This window comes from Balaenoptera borealis, assembly GCF_965194805.1.
Source record: "Balaenoptera borealis genome assembly, contig: HAP1_SCAFFOLD_2235, whole genome shotgun sequence".
NCBI lineage: Eukaryota > Metazoa > Chordata > Mammalia > Artiodactyla > Balaenopteridae > Balaenoptera > Balaenoptera borealis.
The window spans coordinates 3,591-22,801 of record NW_028122053.1 but is presented as its reverse complement, the minus strand read 5'-3'; the positions used below and the strand labels follow the sequence as shown (position 1 = coordinate 22,801).

Here is a 19,211-nt window from a genome sequence, read left to right as displayed (position 1 = left end):
CAAATGGAGATTTCCTTATAAATGTCCTTCATAAAAGGTCAGTCTCTACTCAGTTTTTTCTATCTTTCTTTTTTTGAATGAGACTGAAATAATCCTTATGCCAGAGAGACATATATTGGCGTGGTGTATTCTGCTCGCCTTGACATGGATGTCCTCCACTTTGCTTATGCAGTCATCTAGTGAAGGATATCCCGATTTCTTCAGGTTTTTAGCCATTACGAATAGTGCTGCTGTGCATGACTGCATCCTTTTCTGCTTTTAGACATAGATTTTCAAAGCAGTGCCTATATACTGGACGCATAATTGTTGGACCCCGAGGGGAGGCTTGATTAGTTGTGGAAAAAGCTGCGGAACTGTCTTGCCAGGTGGCTGTGCCTGCACCCCAGCCATGAGGAGGGGTTGCCATAGTTTTGTTGGAGTTTAGCCATCCTAGTAGGTGTGCTGTGATGGCTCACGATTTTAATTTGGAAATCCCTAATAGTATATGATTTTTTGTATAATTTTTGTATGATTTTTATTAGCTGTATATCTTTTTTGGCCAGGTGTGTGTTCAAATCCTTACCCATTTTTAAAATGGGGTTGTTCTAGAGGTCTTTGTCCATTTTGAGTCCAAGTCGTTTACTGGATATGTGGTTTACAAGTATTTTTCTCCCAGTTTGTGGCTTGTCTTTTTTATCTTGGAGAGGCAGCAGTGAGTGGTGGCATGAAGCGAGATCTTCATTGCCTGCGCAGGAATTGAACCTGGGTAGCCTGGATGAAAACCAGGAATCCTAGCCACCACCCCCGCTAGCTCTTGCCCCCAGTGAAAAATGCATTTCTCATAGAGGTAAAAACTGTAAAAACAGGTACAAAGTTTATTATTAGAGACATAGCACAGCAACAAGTGGGAGAGCACACAGAGAAACCGTTTGTTTAGTTCAGACAGAAGCAAGGCAGAGATGCACACCCGGAGAGAAAGGGTGTGGACACCCTCCCTAATGAGGAGGAGTGCAGTAGAGAGGCGGTTAAGTCACTTATATAGGGCAGTTCTTCCGGGTCTCTGTTCACCTCTGGCCAATTATCTGGTTTCTTTTTCCACACCTGCCCTGCCCTAGGACCCTCCCCAACATGCGTGCGCAACTTTTTTCCAACATGGATTACCACCCAGAGGCCTGTGGGACGACCTTAGCATCACCTATTTTGGGGTGGTGCCCCTTCCTTTTTGACCCCCAAGGAACCTTTCTGCACATGTGCAATGTTTCCCTTGCCCCAAGGATGAGAAATGTATGACCTCTTGATCTTTTAACAGGGTTTAGTCCCACTCTGTCCCTCCCATAAAAATGTCCAATGTCTGGTTATTTACCCTATTTCTGTTGCTGGTTTTCATATCGAGGTGCAGACCTCGAAATATAGACAGGAGTCCGGTCATAAATATGTAGTCCTAGAGCCCGTTTGTCTCTTGCTTCAGGAAAAGTAAACAGGGGGTTGGTAATGAATGTCCAGCCAGGAGCCCATTTTCTTCTCATCCCAGGAAGTGTGAACCGGAGGCCAGTTGTAAATGCATAGGCTGGAGACCATTTATCTCCTGCCTCATTTTGACTGTGTGAATAAGGTCTTTGAGAGTAGAAATCTTTAATTTTATAAAGTCCACCATAGTTTTTTCTTTTATGATTGGCCTTGTATGTTAAAACTCAAAGCTCGTGATCTATAGACGAAACCCAAGGTCATGTAGATTTTCTTCTATGTTTCTCTGTAATTTTCATAGCCTTGCATTTGAAATGTCTGTGAATAAATTTGTGTGAATTTGGCATAAGTTCTAAAGTTTGTGTCTAGGGACTTCCCTGGTGGTCCTGTGGCTAAGGCTCCGTGCTCCCAGTGCAGGGGGCCTGGGTTCCATCCCTGGTCAGGGAACTAGACCCCACGTGCCTCAACTAAGAGTTCGCATGCTGCAACTTAAAAAAGAAAAAGGTCCCGTGTGACACAGCTAAGACCCAGCGAAGCTAAATAAATAAATATTAAAAAAAAAAATAAGTCTGTGTCTATAATCATTTCATTTCTTACGGTTTCTAGTTAACTGCTCCTTAACTATTTTGGAGAATTCATGGGTCATTTGGCTCTATTTCAATTTGAATTTCCACAGCAGAATGGATGTAGCAGAAGCCGGGTCTCTTCAGGACCCACTGGGGCTTTGGGACACTGTGGGGTCCAGTTCACGCTGACAGGAGGCAGGTCTCCTCTGGACCTGCTGGGAGGTGACGCTGCTAAAGGAAAAGGTGAGGAAATGTGGGGGAGAAGGTTCTTGTGTCTAGTTGAGTGCTGAGGGTGTCTGTCCTCAGAGGACCCAGGAGAGGAAGGGCTTCATGTGGAACACTGGGTTTTTAGCCAGTTTTTGTGTGGTGTAGACAGAGTGCAGTGTTCTTTGGTGTGTGGTGTCCAGTTTTGCCAGCACCATTTATTGAGGGGACTGTTGTTTCCCCAGTGTATGTTCTTGGCTCTTTTCTTGTGAATTAACTTACCGCATAACCGTAGGTTTATTTCTTGGGTCTCTGTCCTGTTCCTCTGGTCTGTGTGCCTGTTTTTGTGCCAATTGCACACTTTTTGGTGACTGTAGCTTCGTAATGTAGTGTGAAGTCAGGGAGCGAGATGCCTCCAACCTGTTCTCCTTTCTCAAACTCCCTTTGGCTATTCAGGGGCCTTTGTGTTTCCACACAAATGTTAGGAACGTTTGCTGTATTTCTGTGAAGAATGCCATTGGAGTTCTGACCAGGCTTGCTTTGCATTTGAACATTGCTTTTGGTAGAATGGACATTTTAACAGTGTTCTTTGCATCCATGAGCATGGGATAGCTTTCCATTCATTTGTGTCTGTTCAGTTTCTTTTATCAGTGTTTTACAGTTTTCAGTGTGCTTTCACATCCTTGGTTCAATTTATTCCCAGTTATTTTTTAGATGCAATTGTAAATGGGATTGTTTTCTTCATTTCTCTTTCTGATGGCACATTATTAGTGTATAGAAAGACAAGTGGTTTTTAGGGCTTCCTTTGTGGCTCAGTGGTTAAGAATCTGCCTGCCAATACAGGGAACACGGGTTCGAGCCCTGGTCTGGGAAGATCCCACATGCTTTGGAACAACTAAGCCCGTGCGCCACAACTACTGAGCCTGTGCTCTGGAGCCCGCGAGCGACAACTGCTGAGGTCGTGTGCCACAACTACTGAAGCCTGCTGTCTTACAGCCCTTGCTCCACAACAAGAGAAGCCACCGCAATGAGAAGCCTGTGCACCACAACGAAGAGTAGCCCCTGCTTGCCGCAGCTAGAGAAAGTCCGTGCACAGCAACGAAGACCCAATGCAGCCAAAGATAAATAAAGAAATAAATATTTTTTTAAAAATTTATTAAAAAAAAGAAAGAGAAGTGATTTTTGTGTACTGATTTTTTACGCTGCAGCTTTACTGAATTCGTTTATTAGTTCTAACAGGGTTTTGGTGGTTTGATGTGGGAAACTAGAATTCAGAAATCCCACTGTTTCTACTACAACCAGGTCATCCACAGCACCCAAGACACAGTGGCTCCTAATATAACCTTCCCATGGTGCCTGTTAATAACGCGTGGACCCTACAAGAATGATGAGCGTCACCACTTTAGGTGAACCGCATCTGGTTAAGGTTTGGCCTCTATTATGAAGTTTGATGTCTTCTCTGCTTTTTTTGGGCATGGTTTTGACCTGGTTCTTTTGAAAAGTAATGTACTCCCCAGTAATTTCAAGTGTATAAAAAAACTATAAGTAGCAGTACAAAATACACCACCTCACGTAAACTACTCAAGTGTGTTTTATGCAATACTGGGGTCCTCTCCCAGGGAACCAGAACATAAAGACCCAAAGACGAAATTTTATGGTTCCACCTTATAATCCTATCCACGGGCCCACTTCAACATTCACCATCTCCGCAACTCTATGGAAATGTCTTTTCCCATTCTGATCCAGTTTTCTTTTTCTGAAACCATTATTGAGACTTTCCCTCATTTTCAAAACCTTTATGGGTTTAAAACACATGAGCTAAGTATGATCTGGGTGACCTTTTCTGCATGACCTCTTTGACTTAGAATGTTTTCAGTGTTCATCCATGTTCTAACATGTATCATCAGTGCTTCATTCATTCTTTTCATTGTGATTAAAAGTAACATTTACCATTTAAACCATTTTGAGTATACAGTTCTGTGGCATTAACTACATTCACACTGTTGTACAAATATTCTCACCATCCATCTCCTGGACCGATTCATTTTCCCCATGGGAAACTCTGTATCAATGTCTCTACATTTTTGCCAAAATTTGTTATTTTTAATTCTCTTGATTATAGGCCTTCTAGTGTTTGTGGAGGGGTATGGCGTTGTGGTATTAATGTGCATTTCCATCGTGACTAACGATGTTTAACATCTCTTCAGGTGTTTGTTGACCATTTGTATGTCTTATCTGGAGAAGGGTCTTTTCAAGTCCTTTTTCCATTTAAAAAACTGGGTTGTTTGCGGGGACCTGCAGCTCCGCCGCCCGAGCCGGGTCCCGGCAAGCGCTCGTCCTGGCGGCCTTGGCCTCGCTGAGTCCAGCCTGGAGCGGTCTCCGCGCCGCAGGGGCCCGCGCGCCGGGGCATCGTTAGCGGCCTCGCAGGGGCGCCGCTTCCTGCCTCGCGCTCGCAGGAGAGGGGACGCCCGGCCCCAGGCGCCCGTGCCCGGAGTGCCGAGACCGTGCTGTGCCGCGCGGACGCGGCGCCGGCGGGGCGGGTCTTGCTCGGCATTGGCTGCGGCTCACCTGAGCGCACCGGCGGTCCGCGCGCCTTTCCCGGAAGTGGGCGTCCCGGCCAGAGCGCACCTGTCGCGGGGCGTCCTCGGGGGCTCGTGGGGGTGGGTGGAGGAGGGAACCACAACTCACACCAGAGCTGTTCGGCACAGTCGCGGAGCCCCCTAACCTGGCGGCCGCAGGAAGGGCTCGCCTTTGAGTAGAGGCTTTGAGGACAGGCCCGAGCCTACCCCGTCCAATTTTACAAAACATCTGCTGGTGTAAAGCTCGCTCCCGCGCGGTTTTCCCAAGTAGCCAAGTGCCCCACGTGAGGTATCTGCAAGGAGAACCTGAGAGGGCCCGTAGCCCTGAGAGACTTGCCCTTGGCTTATGGCAAGGCCAAGGGATTTATCCTGCATGGTGATTTCTCCTGCTGAGAACCCCCAAACCCCACTCTGGCCAGCTGGCCCAGCTCTGCTTCCTGCACGTCTCCAGCCCGGGCCGGCCCTTGGCCACCTGCTGGGATGGGAAAGGGAAGGGTCTCAGAATTGCACCTTAGAAACTTGCCAGGGGGCATGGATTGAAAAACATGGGGGCCATCCAGGCAGCAGAGAAGGGAGAAGGGCACCTTGCTGCCCTTTCATTGTGGAATCGGTGGCGCTTCTGCTGAGAGGGGCCTTTCCATGGGGACCGCATGCAGTGTGTTTGGTGTCTTGGAACTGAAGAATTAGAACCTGTACAATTTTCAAATTATGTGGTCCTTTAATTTAAAAACAAAACCCCTAGAACCTTTGCTTTATAAATTGAGGTCTGAAAATTGAAGGTCTGTTTTGCTTCCACTGTGACACTATATTAAGAAATGTGGATTTATTGAGAAAAGAGTCAGAATAGAGAAGGAAACAGAGAACTCAGAGGTACCACTGTAGTTTGGCAAAGGCTGGGGGGAGTTAATTTGTCAATGCTGCTGGCTTTCAGTAGCCTGCAGCCATTCTCCTCCTGCGGCTGAGGGGGTATAAAGCTGTACTGGGTTGCTCTACTCTTCTTTTGTAGAATTCCAGCTCAGAGCCATCTCTTGATGTATAAGTATTTCGCAGACTAGGTTCCCAGGCAACTCCTGGAGGGCCAGAGGGGTTCCTTCCTTCATTATACCTGTCTGTTTGAATGAAAACCAGCAACGACATATTTTTCTTTAAATCTGGTTTATGGTCTATCATCCAAAAACCAGATTAGCTATTTCCGTACTCTCTCAACAGGCTCGAGTTCCTGGAAACTGAAACCTAGAGAGGGTGGAAGAGTGCCCGTGGGAGAACGGGAGAGCCTGCCGGGAACCGTGACTCCTGGGTTTTTAATGAGCTTCCTAAACAGCATGGTCATTAATTGGCAAGTGATGACCTTACGGAGAAATTACTGGTGAAAATGTAAAAGCCTTCTGTTAACAATGTGCCCACCAGGTGCGCATCTTATGGAGTATTTTCATTGCATTTCCAACACCTGGGAGGGTGTTGGGCAGAGGGCAGATGTTTAATAGATTTATTGAATAAGTTCAATTACATACAATTATATCAATGGAAGGGTCAGCAACACTATGAGGTTAGGGTTAGGGTTAGGCTTAGGGCCAGGGCCAGGGTCAGGGTCAGGGTCAGGGTCTTAGGGTTAGGGTTAAAATGCAAGTTCTGGGGTTGGGCAGATCTGGGTTCAGACCGTCGTTTACAAACTGTCTTCGTGCAAATCGTGTGTTTTTTTCCTAAGACTCAGCTTCTACCTTTATGAAACGGGGGTAGCAGTGGTGCTGATCCCAGAGGTTTTGTTGAGGCAAAACTCTTTTCTCAGTTCCTAGCATGCGTGAGTGCTCAATGCACTCAGTTAATATTATGGTTATTGACCCTGGAGATACTCCCCAAAGCTAAAGGCCAGAGGCCTGACAGGTGTGTTGAGGAGGTGGGTGCCTACTGTGAGCCCGAGGTGGCAGATAGCCAGAGGAATGGAACGGCTGATGCAGAGCGGGACTGTTTTCTCCTGCTTTAGACTTTTCTGTATTTTCTAGATTTTCTTAAAAGAACCATGTAGATGGTTTTGTACCCTGAAAACTTCCAACAAAAACCTTAAAGACCTTATCCATGCAAACATTTACTCTAAAAAGCTGGAGAATGGAACTGAAGACCTATTTTGGAGAACTTTCTGTATTCCCATTTCCTGGAATCTTCTGAAATGGAAACAAGTGGGGGAGGGGTGTGATCTGTACTAATTCTCTGAGCTCTTGGGTCTAATCACTGAGCATCCCTGCATCCCAGCTTCCTCCTGAGATCATGGATACCTCTCAGTTCATAAATTCAACAATTCCTTATGTAAGTAAATAAACACACAAAATACTTACATCAGTGGCCAACAATTCCTCACTGTCATCAATACTGGCCACGGTGACCTCTCCTTGGCTCACAAAGGGGAAGTCAAAGGGGTTGGTTGAAATGAGAAGCAGGTCTGTGAAGCAGAAGGATCCCTTTAGCATCTTATGGACAACTGACTCTGAGTTTTTTTCCAATGTGATCGATTTGGAAGATGAGAATGATAACCAAGGAACTTACCCATAAGTTCCGGCTTCTTGTTTGACATGATTTGGTAAAAAATATGATAGCCTCTCTCACGGGATAACTGAAATGCCACCCTGGATTTTTCTAAGAGATCTAAGATAACAAAAAACGATGTGATTTTAGGGTCCCCAGGAGATGCCTCTGTGGCTAAATCCAAGGTGCCAGATAGAGTGTTTGGACTCACAGGTTTCAATGTCCGCTGACACCAGCTTTCCTGTGGCTCCAAAGTGAATGCGAATGAACGTCCCATGTCCAAAGACAGATTGAAAAACACAGTTATTTTCTTTCTATGGTACTGTAGCCAGCTTCTGTTAGGTACTACTGAGGATGGGTGGGCTGTGTAGGCTCACGGAGGAGGTGATGCCAGAAGCATGAGGACCTTCCTCCTCTCTGTTTGCTTGGCATCTGGTCACCACGCCGGCTCAGCCAAGACTCAGGTAGCTCTGCCCAAAGCACCTGGCCCTGTTCCCACAGCTCTGGGGATGCCTGCAGGCTCCCTCTCAAGTCTCTGTTTGGGACCACCTCACACCTGACTGTCTCCTTGGTCTTTATCCTGCTCAAACTCTTTGTAACACCTTTGAACTGATAACCTGCTTGGACTATCTGACTTCTTTTTTGCCTCTGGATGTTACTTCTGACATTTCTTGCCTCAGTTTTCCTTACTACTTACTACATGCAAACCTAGCTCCCAGGCCAGGCCTCCTGGCTCCCCAGAGACCCACTCAGCACTTGGGTTCCCCCAATCTTGGAGAGTGAGGGGTGAAATTATATATAGTATATATGTGTGTGTGTATACTCCCTTCTTACATCATCTGCTTAATTGGTCGCTACCACTCTGTGAGCCAATTGGAGGGCAAAAATATTGCCTTGCTTGTTCACCCACAGACCCTGGAATGTAGTACATCCTCAGTAGTATTCTCAGTATTCTCTGAATGAAGCCTAAGGAGAGTTAATGAAGGACCAGTGTAGGTTTATGTGAATTATGTGTTCGCTCTTCAGGAGTTCTAGCTGCTGAATGCAAGTGCCTCTGGGTGCTTGCTCTACTGGCCAGTGAAATTAGATAGGAGACTGGATACTTGTTTATTTGCCAGTGTCGGAAGTAAATGCCTCTTTGGTTGAGCTAATCCTAAGTGAAACATTGAAGGATGGGACATATCCTTCAGTATCTTCAGTTTCAACTTCTTCCCAACTTTTGAGCTCTGCTGCTTCCACCAGGTTTTCCCTCCTCCCAGCACCTCCTGACTTGGAGAAGGTCAGATCTGCTAACTAACTTCACACTAAGGTTTTCATGGCTAATAAGTCAGTGGATACTGTTCAATGGACTTATGTATTTTAAAATGCTTCCACCTGAAGAGACCAATTTTAGCATAGAGAAGTCATTTTGTACTTGTGGAATTTGAATCTTGAATCCTTGTGACTTCAGGAGGCTCTGAGGTGATGCTGATTAGTTAGGGAAGGACAGCTAAATCTTCCTTCGGCTGGGAATAAGACAAAATGTTCTTTGAAGGGTTATCAGAATATCCCGGTTGGGCAGCTTGATCTGAAGCGCTTGGGGGTAGACTAAGGCCAGGTATATCCTAGTTTATGTGGCCATTTTTCATATTCAGCATTGGAGGAGAGGGTTTTCTTTCTGGGGGTCATTGACAATTGGGCTGAGTCTTAACGAATCCCAAAGAGTTGTCATTCCTCACGGTCTTGGCATTTCCAGAGGCCTCCAGGAGGGGGTTGGCCTGGATGATCTGGTCTTCCAGGGTTCCCTAATAATATGTGAGAAGAGGAAAAGAGAGGACTTTGGACGTCTTCCGAAGTAACTTCCCAGTGACTCAAAAGTGTGGATGCTCTGGAAAGGTCCCAGGGAGAGATGTCGCCCAGCTCAGGCTGGTGGCAGGTACAGTTGTGCTGGGTACCCACAGGCTCATCCCCACCCCACCCAAGGAGGCTTCAAGGTCCCATCGTAGAAGGAGTCTTAGCACAGCATCAAAGTGGCTTCTGGCCACACCAGATTCCAGGTTGGAGCCCTACCCGCTACCTCTCAATCTCCCAGATGGCCTTTCTTCTCTGATAACATTTTATTATAAATTATGGATTTGTAAAATATAGACCTCTGTTCCTGCATGCACCAGGACCCATTTATACAGATATTCGGGTTCAGAAGTAGAAACAGACTGTGAGCAATGAAAGTGACCCATATGATAGAAACAGTGGTTCTCAAAAAAATGTTTAAGTTGCATAAAATATTTTGTGAGAATTATTACGTAGAAATCCACTTATAGAAAGCAGAGTTTTTACCTTTTCCCCTTCCCCACATGATTGCTTGCCTTTCTGACTTCAGAGCTTTTTGGAAACTACTGTCCAGCCCAGTGGTTCTCAAAGTGTGATCCCTGGACAGGGCATGAACAATGGGAACATGACAGAAATGCAACATGCCAGGATTTTGAATGTGAGACAGGAATTTCAGTCAGAAATTCTGGGCCTGGGGACCAGCAATCCGTTGTTAACGAACCCTCCTGGTGATTCTGACGTGCACTCCAGTTTGAGAACCACTGGCCTAAACCATTCCTTCGCCAAAGGAGGATGTGGAGTTGTTCAAGGTCACTCGGCTGTTGCTGATGGAGCTGGTGCTAGAGCCCGAGTCCACAAGGTGGAGCCATTTCCTGCCTTGCCCCGTAAACACCCCCTGGGGCAGGACCTCGTGCTGTGCACAAAGCCCTGCAGACACTTGGGGCTCACCTGGGGTTTCAGTTATACTCATTCCAGCAAGCCTTCCAGGTGCAGGAAGCTGCTCACCTGCATCTTGCCCGGCCGCTGCGCCTTCCTCTTCTCTCCAGTGACCGCAATTGCTGCAAAGTGCTGGATCACACGCTTGGTGTTCACTGTCTTCCCAGCCCCGGATTCTCCGCTGTTGATTTAAAAGTAAGTGAGAGGGACTTCCCTGGTGGTCCAGTGGTAAAGAACCCGCCTTGCAATGCAAGGGACGCGGGTTCAATCCCTGGTCAGGGAACTAAGATCCCACATGCCGCGGGGCAACCGAGCCCGCACGCCATAACTACTGAGCTTGCGCGCCTCAATCTGAGCCCACGTGCCACAAACTACAGAGCCCACGTGCTCTGGAGCCTGCGTGCCACAACTAGAGAAGAGAAAACCCGCCCGCCACAACTAGAGAGAAGCCTGTACACCACAGCGAAGAGCCCACGTGCCCCAACAAAAGATCCCGAGTGCTGCAACTAAGACCCGACGCACCCAAAAATAAATAAAATATAATAAAGTAAAATAAAATAAAATAAAGTGAGATACACAGACATAGAGAACAGACTTGTAATTGCCAAGGGGACCAAGGAAAGGGGGAATGGAGGACAAATGGATTGAGAGTTTGGGATGAGTAGATGCAAACTATTAGATATAGAATGCATAACCAACAAGGTCCTACTGCATTGCACAGGGAACTATATTCAATACCTTGTGATAAAACAAAATGGAAAGGAATATGAAAAGGAATATATATGTATAACTGAATCACTTTGCTGTACAGCAGACATTAATACAACATTGTAAATCAAGTATACTTCAATAAAATAAATTTTTTTAAAAAAGTAAGTGAGCTAAAGGAGAGCAGAAGGAATGGACAGCCCCTTCCAAGTCATCATGGCAACAACACAGGTTACTGACGCGATGAGGACGGACTGGTTGTCTCGATCTAGAAATGCAGAAGGAAGCAGGACAGAATAAATAAACAACATACAGGCAGGATATACAAATCAGGTAACATTGGGGGTAGACAGAGCCCATGAGTTCTAGTTCTGGCTTTGCCATTAACTAGTGGTGTGATGATTTGGGCATGTCGAATCTTATTGGAGGCAATTTGTGCAGATTTCCCAAATGCTGGATGTGTAACGTGGGCAGCATGGGAAGTGAACGGTGAGTCCCACAGTGTGGAAGTTATTCGTGTTCACAGATCTTTACCTCCTCAATAGCGCTTTCTTATCTCCCTTTTCAACAAAGAAAGCAAGTCTCAGACTTAGAACTTGCAAGAAGCCACAGCTTCTAATTAGAATTTATGGACACTGATTTGTTGTCATTGCCTTTTTCTTTCACCTTTACTTTCTACTTGTGGACAGTGACCGTGGTTTTCCATTTACAAGAGTGTTATAGGTTGAATTGTGTTCCCCCCAACAAACTAGTATGTTGAGGCCCTAACTAACCCCCAGTACCTCAAAATGTGACCTTATTTGGAAATAGGGTCATTGCAGATGTAATTAGTGAAGATGAGGTCATACTGGAGGAGGTGGGCCCCTAATCCAATATGACTGGTGTCCTTATAAAAAGAGAAATTTGGAGACAGATGAGAACACAATGTGAAGATGAAAGTGCAGATCAAGGTGATGATTCTATAAGCCAAGGGATGGCAAGGATGGCCAGCAAACCACCGGAAGCTGGGAGAGTGGCCTGGACCACATTCTCCCTCTCGGCCCTCAGAGGGAACCAACCCTGCTGACACCTTGATCTCAGACTTCCAGGCTCCAGAGCTGTGACACAATGCATTTCTGTTGCTTAGGCCACCCAGTGTGTAGTACTTGGTTACGGCAGTCCTAAGAAACTAATACTAATAGTGATATTATTCTTCCTTTTTTTAAAAAATAGTTTTCCTCCAGATCAAAGGGCAGATTTGTTCGGTTCCTATTTTGTTTTTATTTTTGGCCACGCCACGTGGCATGTGGGATCTTAGTTCCCTGACCAGGTATCGAATCCGTGTCCCCTGCAGTGGAAGCACAGAGTCTTAACCATTGGACCGCCAGGGAATTCCCTATTCTTCCTTTTTGAAATGGACGGAACTTCAGTCAATATAAGGAAAGATTTTAAATATGCAGAAATGGCCAGGATTGCGAATGTGACATTGGAATGGCTGAAGTTTGGGCAACATTGTCCTGGATGACTTTTAAGCATCTTCAGATCTCAGATGCTTGCTTCTACTTCTTCTCTCTGCACCAAGTCAAATCAGGTGAAAGTGGAACAGACCGAAGTGATGTTAGGCATGACAAGGGTGACAGTATTACCACATCTCTGCTATTTCATCTGCTATTCTGGAAATTTAAGGAGGAGAAAGAGGGAGCCTGAGAAAACAGGTGAAGGGAAGTTGCTGTGCCCATTTCTCCAACTTTGCATTCCTAAGTGGCTACTAATATAGTCTCTCTTCCAAGTGTGCTCCTGTTGGGGGTTTCTTTGGAGTTGGGGGCAGCGCATCTCCTTGTGCTTCACATCCACCCCCAGAGAAGCATGTACTTAGTGTGGCTTCAGTCCCAAGCTCTGGCTTAAGAACCGTGACTGGTAATGGAAGATACTGCGCCCCTGGCTTTCCATCCTGACATCCTCTGAATCTACTGAGGTCACTTTGGTCATTGCACCGTTTGGATGACCAAAGCCTGTGAAGGGCTCGAGTAATTAACTAAGAACCAGTGCAGTTAAAGGACTTGAATACTTCACTAAAACTATTTTTTAAAATATGGATTAAAGAAATTACTCACCAGTCAACATGAACTGATAGGCGTTGTCAGAGATGGAGAAGATGTGCGGCGGGGCCTCCTGGTGCTTTTTCCCTCTGTAGGCCGTCACCACCTCAGGGTTGTACACCGGCAGCCACTGGTAGGTGTTGACGGTGACACAGAAGAGGCCTGAGTAGGTCTGAGAAAATCAGAAAATTCAACCTATGGATCTTGACTTTACTAAGAGAAGGAAATGGAATAAAGAGAGGTTGAAGGGTACTCACGTAGATCATCCAGGCTGCGTAATGCTCTTTGAGGTTGTACAACACTCCTGGCTCATGTAGGTGGGTCATCATGGCCATGTCCTCAATCTTGTCAAATTTGGGAGGGTTCATGGGGAAGACTTGGTCACTGTTCGGAGTGAGTGTCTGGATATTGAGAGGAAAATCACATGATGAGTGGGAGAGCCGATGTGGTGACCTACCAGTGGGGTGAAAATGGTGAGATATTGTGGTGAGATTACCCCATTACCGTGGTTAACGTTATGGATCATTTCTGTGCCCAGAGATGATCCGTAAATAACTGTTCTTGATAAATCTAAGACTGGTCAAACTGTATAACGAATTCTGGTCTGATGCCCCCAAGTCAGCATGCCATTCTGTGTGCCAGAAGAGGGTTACAGGTGTGCAAAGTTATAGAGCCCTTCAGCCTCAGGGTGGCCAGGTGGAACTCAGGATGGCCAAGGCCACAGCAGCTTGCCTCTGTTTACCCCATTTGCTATGAGTGCTGCAAAGAGATCAAGCTTGGAAGATTGGAAAAAACTCTTCCAGTGTATTCTGTAAATCTCCACCTCAATACCTCTGCTCATGTGGGTCCCTTTGTCTGGAATATATCTACATTGAAATTACATCTAGCAACCTTCAAAGCTCTTCTGAAGTGCCACCTCTTCCATGACCTGTTTCTTCTCTCCCCTGTCTTTTCAAGGCTTCCAGAATTCCTTGCACCGCTGCCCTAATAGTTAAAACATTTGGACTTGAAGCATGGTCCATGCCTGAACAGTATTTTGAGACTATTACCTAATTTTCCCCTCTCTGTTTTCCCTCCCCTTTAAGCATACAACTGGCACTCCATTACTCAGGAAAGGTAGAAAATAGGGCATAAAAGCGAGAGAGCCTGTAAGCCTTTCTAGCGTTTGTTTTCCAAAAGCCCGAATCCTCAGAAGAGCTTTGAGGGTTTTACCGAAAAGATAAAAGGGAGATTTGTTGATATAGACCAAATCTCTTGAGGAAAGGAAGCCCTTCTGCCCCACCGCCCTAAACTAGAGAGAGAGGGACATCCAAAATAGCATAAGGAAGATGGAAAAATCTGTGTGTCCTGAAGGTTCAGAAACTGGGGCGCTCCTTCCACTTCCGGGACTGCAGGGCCTGCGGTCTCCCGGGCTCCCGCACGCACCGACTTGCCAACGAGACAAAGGACGGGGGCGCGCTGCCAACGGCGACGCGTGGCGTCATGCGTCGCGGGGCGCGCCTCGGCCTGCGCGCTTGCACGCGTCCTGGGAGCCGCTGACGGGCCTGCGCGCCGGTGCGGAGCCGGAGGCGGGCCGCGGGGGCCCAAAGACGGAGAGGGCGGGGCCGGCTCCGGGACCGAGGCGGCAACACGCCGAGCGAGCGCCTGTGCCCGAGGGCAGCGATGCTGTGGTTCCAGGGCGCCATTCCGGCCGCCATCGCGTCGGCCAAGAGGAGCGGCGCGGTCGTCGTGGTGTTCGTGGCAGGTGATGATGAACAGGCTACACAGATGGCTGCAAGTTGGGAAGATGAGAAAGTGACAGAAGCATCTTCCAACAGTTTTGTTGCTGTGAAAATCGATACCAAAAGTCAAGCCTGCCTACAGTTTTCACAGATCTATCCTGTAGTGTGTGTTCCATCCAGTTTCTTTATTGGAGACAGTGGAATTCCCTTGGAAGTAATAGCAGGAAGTGTTCCTGCAGATGAACTTGTTACCAGAATCCACAAAGTCCGGCAGATGCACTCGTTAAAAGGTGAAATATCAGTGGCAAATAGTGGCCAGTGAGAAAGTTCAGTCTCTACTCCATCCACCTCATTTGATCAGAACAACACTTCTGAAAACTGTCAGTCCAGAAATGTAGAGCTCTGTGAGACACCACCCACTTCTGATACAAAGTCAGATTCTGCAACAGGAGGAGAAATTTCAGGCCAGGCCACTGTGTCTCCAGAGCCTGGTGGATGTTCAAATCAGAGACCTACAGAGGAGCTCACCGTCAGAGTGGAAAGACTAACCAAAAAACTTGAAGAAAAGAGAGAAGAGAAAAGGAAAGAGGAAGAACAGAGAGAGATTAAGGAGGAAATTGAGAGGAGGAAAACTGGAAAAGAAATGTTGGATTATAAAAGAAAGCAAGAAGAAGAATTAACAAAAAGAGTGTTAGAGGAAAGGAACAGAGAAAAGGCAGAAGATAGGGCAGCTCGAGAGCGTATAAAACAGAAGATTGCACTGGACCGTGCAGAGAGAGCTGCTCGTTTTGCAAAGACAAAGGAAGAAGTAGAAGCTGCTAAAGCTGCTGCCCTGCTGGCCAAACAGGCAGAAATGGAAGTCAAGAGAGACTCTTCCACAACAGAAGGAAGCAGTGTTGCGAGAATTCAATTCCGTCTTCCTGATGGTTCTTCCTTCACAAATCAGTTCCCTTCTGATGCTCCTCTAGAAGCAGCAAGGCAGTTTGCTGCACAGACTGTTGGCAACACTTACGGTAATTTTTCATTAGCGACAATGTTTCCCAGGAGGGAATTTACCAAAGAAGATTATAAAAAGAAATTACTGGATTTGGAACTTGCCACAAGTGCTTCAGTGGTACTGTTGCCAGCAGGAAGACCAACTACATCCATGGTACATTCTTCCAGTGGCGACTTTTGGACATTCTTGGGGACAGAACTTTACCCATTCCTTGCCATCTGGAGATTGATTAGCAACTTCTTATTTAGTAATCCTCCTCCTGCACAGACCTCGGTGAGAGCAGCATCATTGGAATCCTCAAACCTTGCATCCTCTAGCAACTCAGAAAAAAGGGAACCAGTCAGAAAAAGAGTGCTGGAGAAACGGGGGGAAGACTTTAAAAAGGAGGGCAAGATATATAGATTGAGGACTCAAGACGATGGTGAAGATGAAAACAACACTTGGAATGGAAATTCTACTCAACAGATGCAGTGTGACAAGGACAATATGTGCAGTAATCATTGTTTCTCTTATGATTTAAGTCAACTAAAACTCTACTGGAGAAGTGGGACTGCTTTATGTTTTCCAACTCATCTACAAAGTGTCTCTTTATTCCTGCTTAGTGGGTTAAAGTTGTTTAACCTCAGATAAGTCAAGAGATAAAATAACTGGCTGCTAGGTCCTTGTATATGGTAAGCAACTGCTAGAAGCCTAAAATAGCAAAAGGTCTGCGACAGCCTCCCTTTATCAGCTTTCTTGTTTAGTATTTCATATGCCCATTAGCCCTGTGCTCTCAGATGATATGTTTTGTTTAGGGCTGTTTTGCTCCAGAACTCCTCAGCCCACACAAAGTAACTGGTGTGTCACTGAATAATTTGATCTTGAGTCAGAGCGTTTTAACTAGCCAATCAGATGATAATTTGGGTTTAACTTTTCTCTTCTTGCTCATCAGCTGCAAGCAAAATCTTGTAGTTTTTAATCTTACTTAAACACTGGATAAAAAAATCTTTTCCAAAAAAAAAAAGAAACTGGGGCTTGTTTCTTAGCAATCCTTCAGGGGGGGCAGTGACACCCCATGTGGTATTACTGAAAATGTGGCATGGCTCTGGGGAGGGGACCCCAATAGTAACTCCAGAAAATTTATTTCTGGCCCTGTGAAAAGAGGCTGACACCAGAGGTTAAGTTTAATAATAACAATCATCATCATCATCATCGTCATCATCATCTGTCTTGTATGCTTGAATTTGTGAACTGCGATTCATACCTACCATGTACTCTTTTTTAAAAAAATTATTTTATTTATTTATTTTTGGCTGCGTTGGGTCTTCCTTACTGCACACGGGCTTTTCTCTAGTTGTGGCGAGTGGGGGCTACTCTTCGTTGCGGTGCACGGTCTTCTCATTGTCATGGCTTCTCTTGTTGCAGAGCACAGGCTCTAGGCACACGGGCTTCAGTAGTTGTGGCGCACGGGCTGAGTAGTTGTGGCTCGCGGGCTCTAGAGTGCAGGCTCAGTAGTTGTGGCGCACGGGCTTAGTTGCTCCGCGGCATGTGGGATCTTCTGGGACCGGGGATTGACCCCGTGTCCCCTGCATCGGCAGGCGGATTCTTAACCTCTGTGCCACCAGGGAAGTCCCCATACCCGCCGTGTACTCTTGATTCCTACACTAGATGATAAACTTTGGGGAAGCGGGACTGAGATTTGCTCATATTTGCAGAGTGATAGACACTGTGACCTAGACATGGTGCGTGTCCAGTAAGGATTGAATTGAATGGTGCTCTGTAATTCTCTGCATTAAATTAGGCATTGCCTCTGGAGCTCCCTCTGTAAGTCACTCTGCAGCCTAGAGAGTTCTATTTGGTATATTCGCCCATCCAGCAGCAATCTGTATCAATCTCTCCCTCAAACAGTCCAAACTCTTCCACCACCACCTTCCCCTTTCTCCAAAGCAAACATCATAAAAACTCTCAAAGCCCAAGTCCTCGAAGGAAAGAGCCAGAGGAAAGGTATGTGCCATGGCAGTTTTTACCTGCGACTTCACTCAGAGTAGATCAATGTGAGTCTTGTTCTATCTTCAGATTCCTATGGGCCAGCATGCAATTTCTACTATTCTACTCCAAAGGCAAAGGGGGATGCCCATGTTAGCAAGGACATCTGAGATCAACACTTACCCGGTTGTCGAGGGTCTCGACTGTGACTTTGTCATTTTCCTTGCTCTGGATCATACCTTTCACATAAAATTCCTTATCATCCACTGCAAAGCAAGCTTTCTTAGAATCAAATGGGAGATTTGGAGCCTCGATTCTCTCCTTCTCTGATTTCCACAGGTAGGGAGCTGCTTCTCCAAAAATGGCCATCTCTGCATCAGAGCTCATGACTGCAGGGGCTGGGAAGACCAGGGCTGCTGAATCTGGAGCTTTGGGGAGCTCCATCCTGTTATTTCCATTCAGACAGGGGGCCAGATTCAAAAGTTCCTGGGATTAACCTACGTTCTCAGGAATCCAGGACCTGGTATAGGGGCCTAGAGTGGGCAAGTGGGGGTGAGCTAAAGGAGATATTTTACTCCAAGAAAAAAGTTTGAGGGGACATCTCTTAGTCCAGCTCCAGGTGTGGAAGTCTAAACCAATTAGAGGAAGACAAGCTGAGCCTAATAAAGGAGGCCTCAGAAAATACTTCCTTAATTACACATCACATTTGAGCCTCATGATCTCGGTGTCATTCCCAAATCTTAAGGGTGTCTGAAAAGAATTACTGGAATGTTGATAATTCCTAGTAGAAAGTTCAGATAGCCCAGTGAAAAGTAATGACTTGAACATAAAGTACTGCCACACTTGTTTAGCCAATTACAGGCAACAAGGTGATAGGAGACATTATGGCCTAGTGCAATGGTTCCAAACTTTAATATGTACCAGAATTACCTGGAGAGCTTGTTAAAACACAGATTTCTGGGCCTCACCCCCAGAGCTTCTGATTCAGTAGGTATGGGATGGGGCCTGAGAATATGCATTTCTAGCAAGTTCTTAGGCAATGCTGGTGGTGAATTCATCAGCTGATGGTGAATTCATCATTGTGGTCCAGGGACCACACTCTGAGAACTGCTGGTGTAGGGCCTTCTGACTCCAAGAGTGGTCCTTGAACACGTTGCATCAGCATCACCGAGGAGTTGTTAGACATTCAGAATCTCAGAACCACCCCACATTACAAAACCAGAATCTGCACTTTAACAAGATCTCCAGGTGATTTCTAGGCATAGTAGAGTTGAGAAGTACTGGGCTTAAGGCAGGGGTCTCCAAACTTTAGTTATGTGTAGCAGTGTCGGGGTGTGACAAACAGTGTTTAATTAAATACCTGCTTTAGAACTCACTGCTTAGCCTGTGTGTGTGTGTGCATGTACGTGTATGGTGTGTTTATGTATCTTTCTGCCTCTCTCTCTGTCCACCCTCCCGCTCATCCCTCCCGTCACTTCTTTCCAAACCATCCCCTTTCATAGACCTTCTCTGTATGTGTTTTCCTTGCTTAGAAGCTAGAAAAATTTGGCTTAAAGTCCCGGCACTGAACTTGGTCAAACCACTTAACTTCTTTGGGCCACTAATTTCACTTAAAATGAAGAAGCAAGCCTAGCTCATTTCTAAGGCCCCTGCAGGTTGTGTGACTTTTCTGGTTCCTTTTCCTCATC

General features: G+C 46.2%; 2 long non-coding RNA genes and 1 pseudogene across 3 annotated transcripts; 1 reads left to right on the top strand and 2 right to left on the bottom strand.

Moving 5' to 3' along the window:
• Positions 1 to 4,879: 4,879 nt before the first annotated feature.
• On the bottom strand, positions 4,880 to 7,585 carry LOC309622354. The gene is made up of 4 exons (XR_014240749.1): positions 7,521 to 7,585; positions 7,331 to 7,429; positions 7,123 to 7,226; positions 4,880 to 5,901 (listed from the first exon to the last, which is right to left on the bottom strand). It is a non-coding gene; the product is annotated as an uncharacterized lncRNA (long non-coding RNA).
• A 2,459-nt stretch (positions 7,586 to 10,044) lies between these two features.
• Positions 10,045 to 13,132, bottom strand: LOC309622353. The gene is made up of 3 exons (XR_014240748.1): positions 12,856 to 13,132; positions 11,003 to 11,030; positions 10,045 to 10,235 (listed from the first exon to the last, which is right to left on the bottom strand). It is a non-coding gene; the product is annotated as an uncharacterized lncRNA (long non-coding RNA).
• Positions 13,133 to 14,077: 945 nt separating this feature from the next.
• On the top strand, positions 14,078 to 16,637 carry LOC309622355 (UBX domain-containing protein 4 pseudogene; annotated as a pseudogene). The gene has a single exon. The product of its transcript is annotated as a UBX domain-containing protein 4 pseudogene (transcript).
• The last annotated feature ends 2,574 nt before the right edge of the window (positions 16,638 to 19,211 follow it).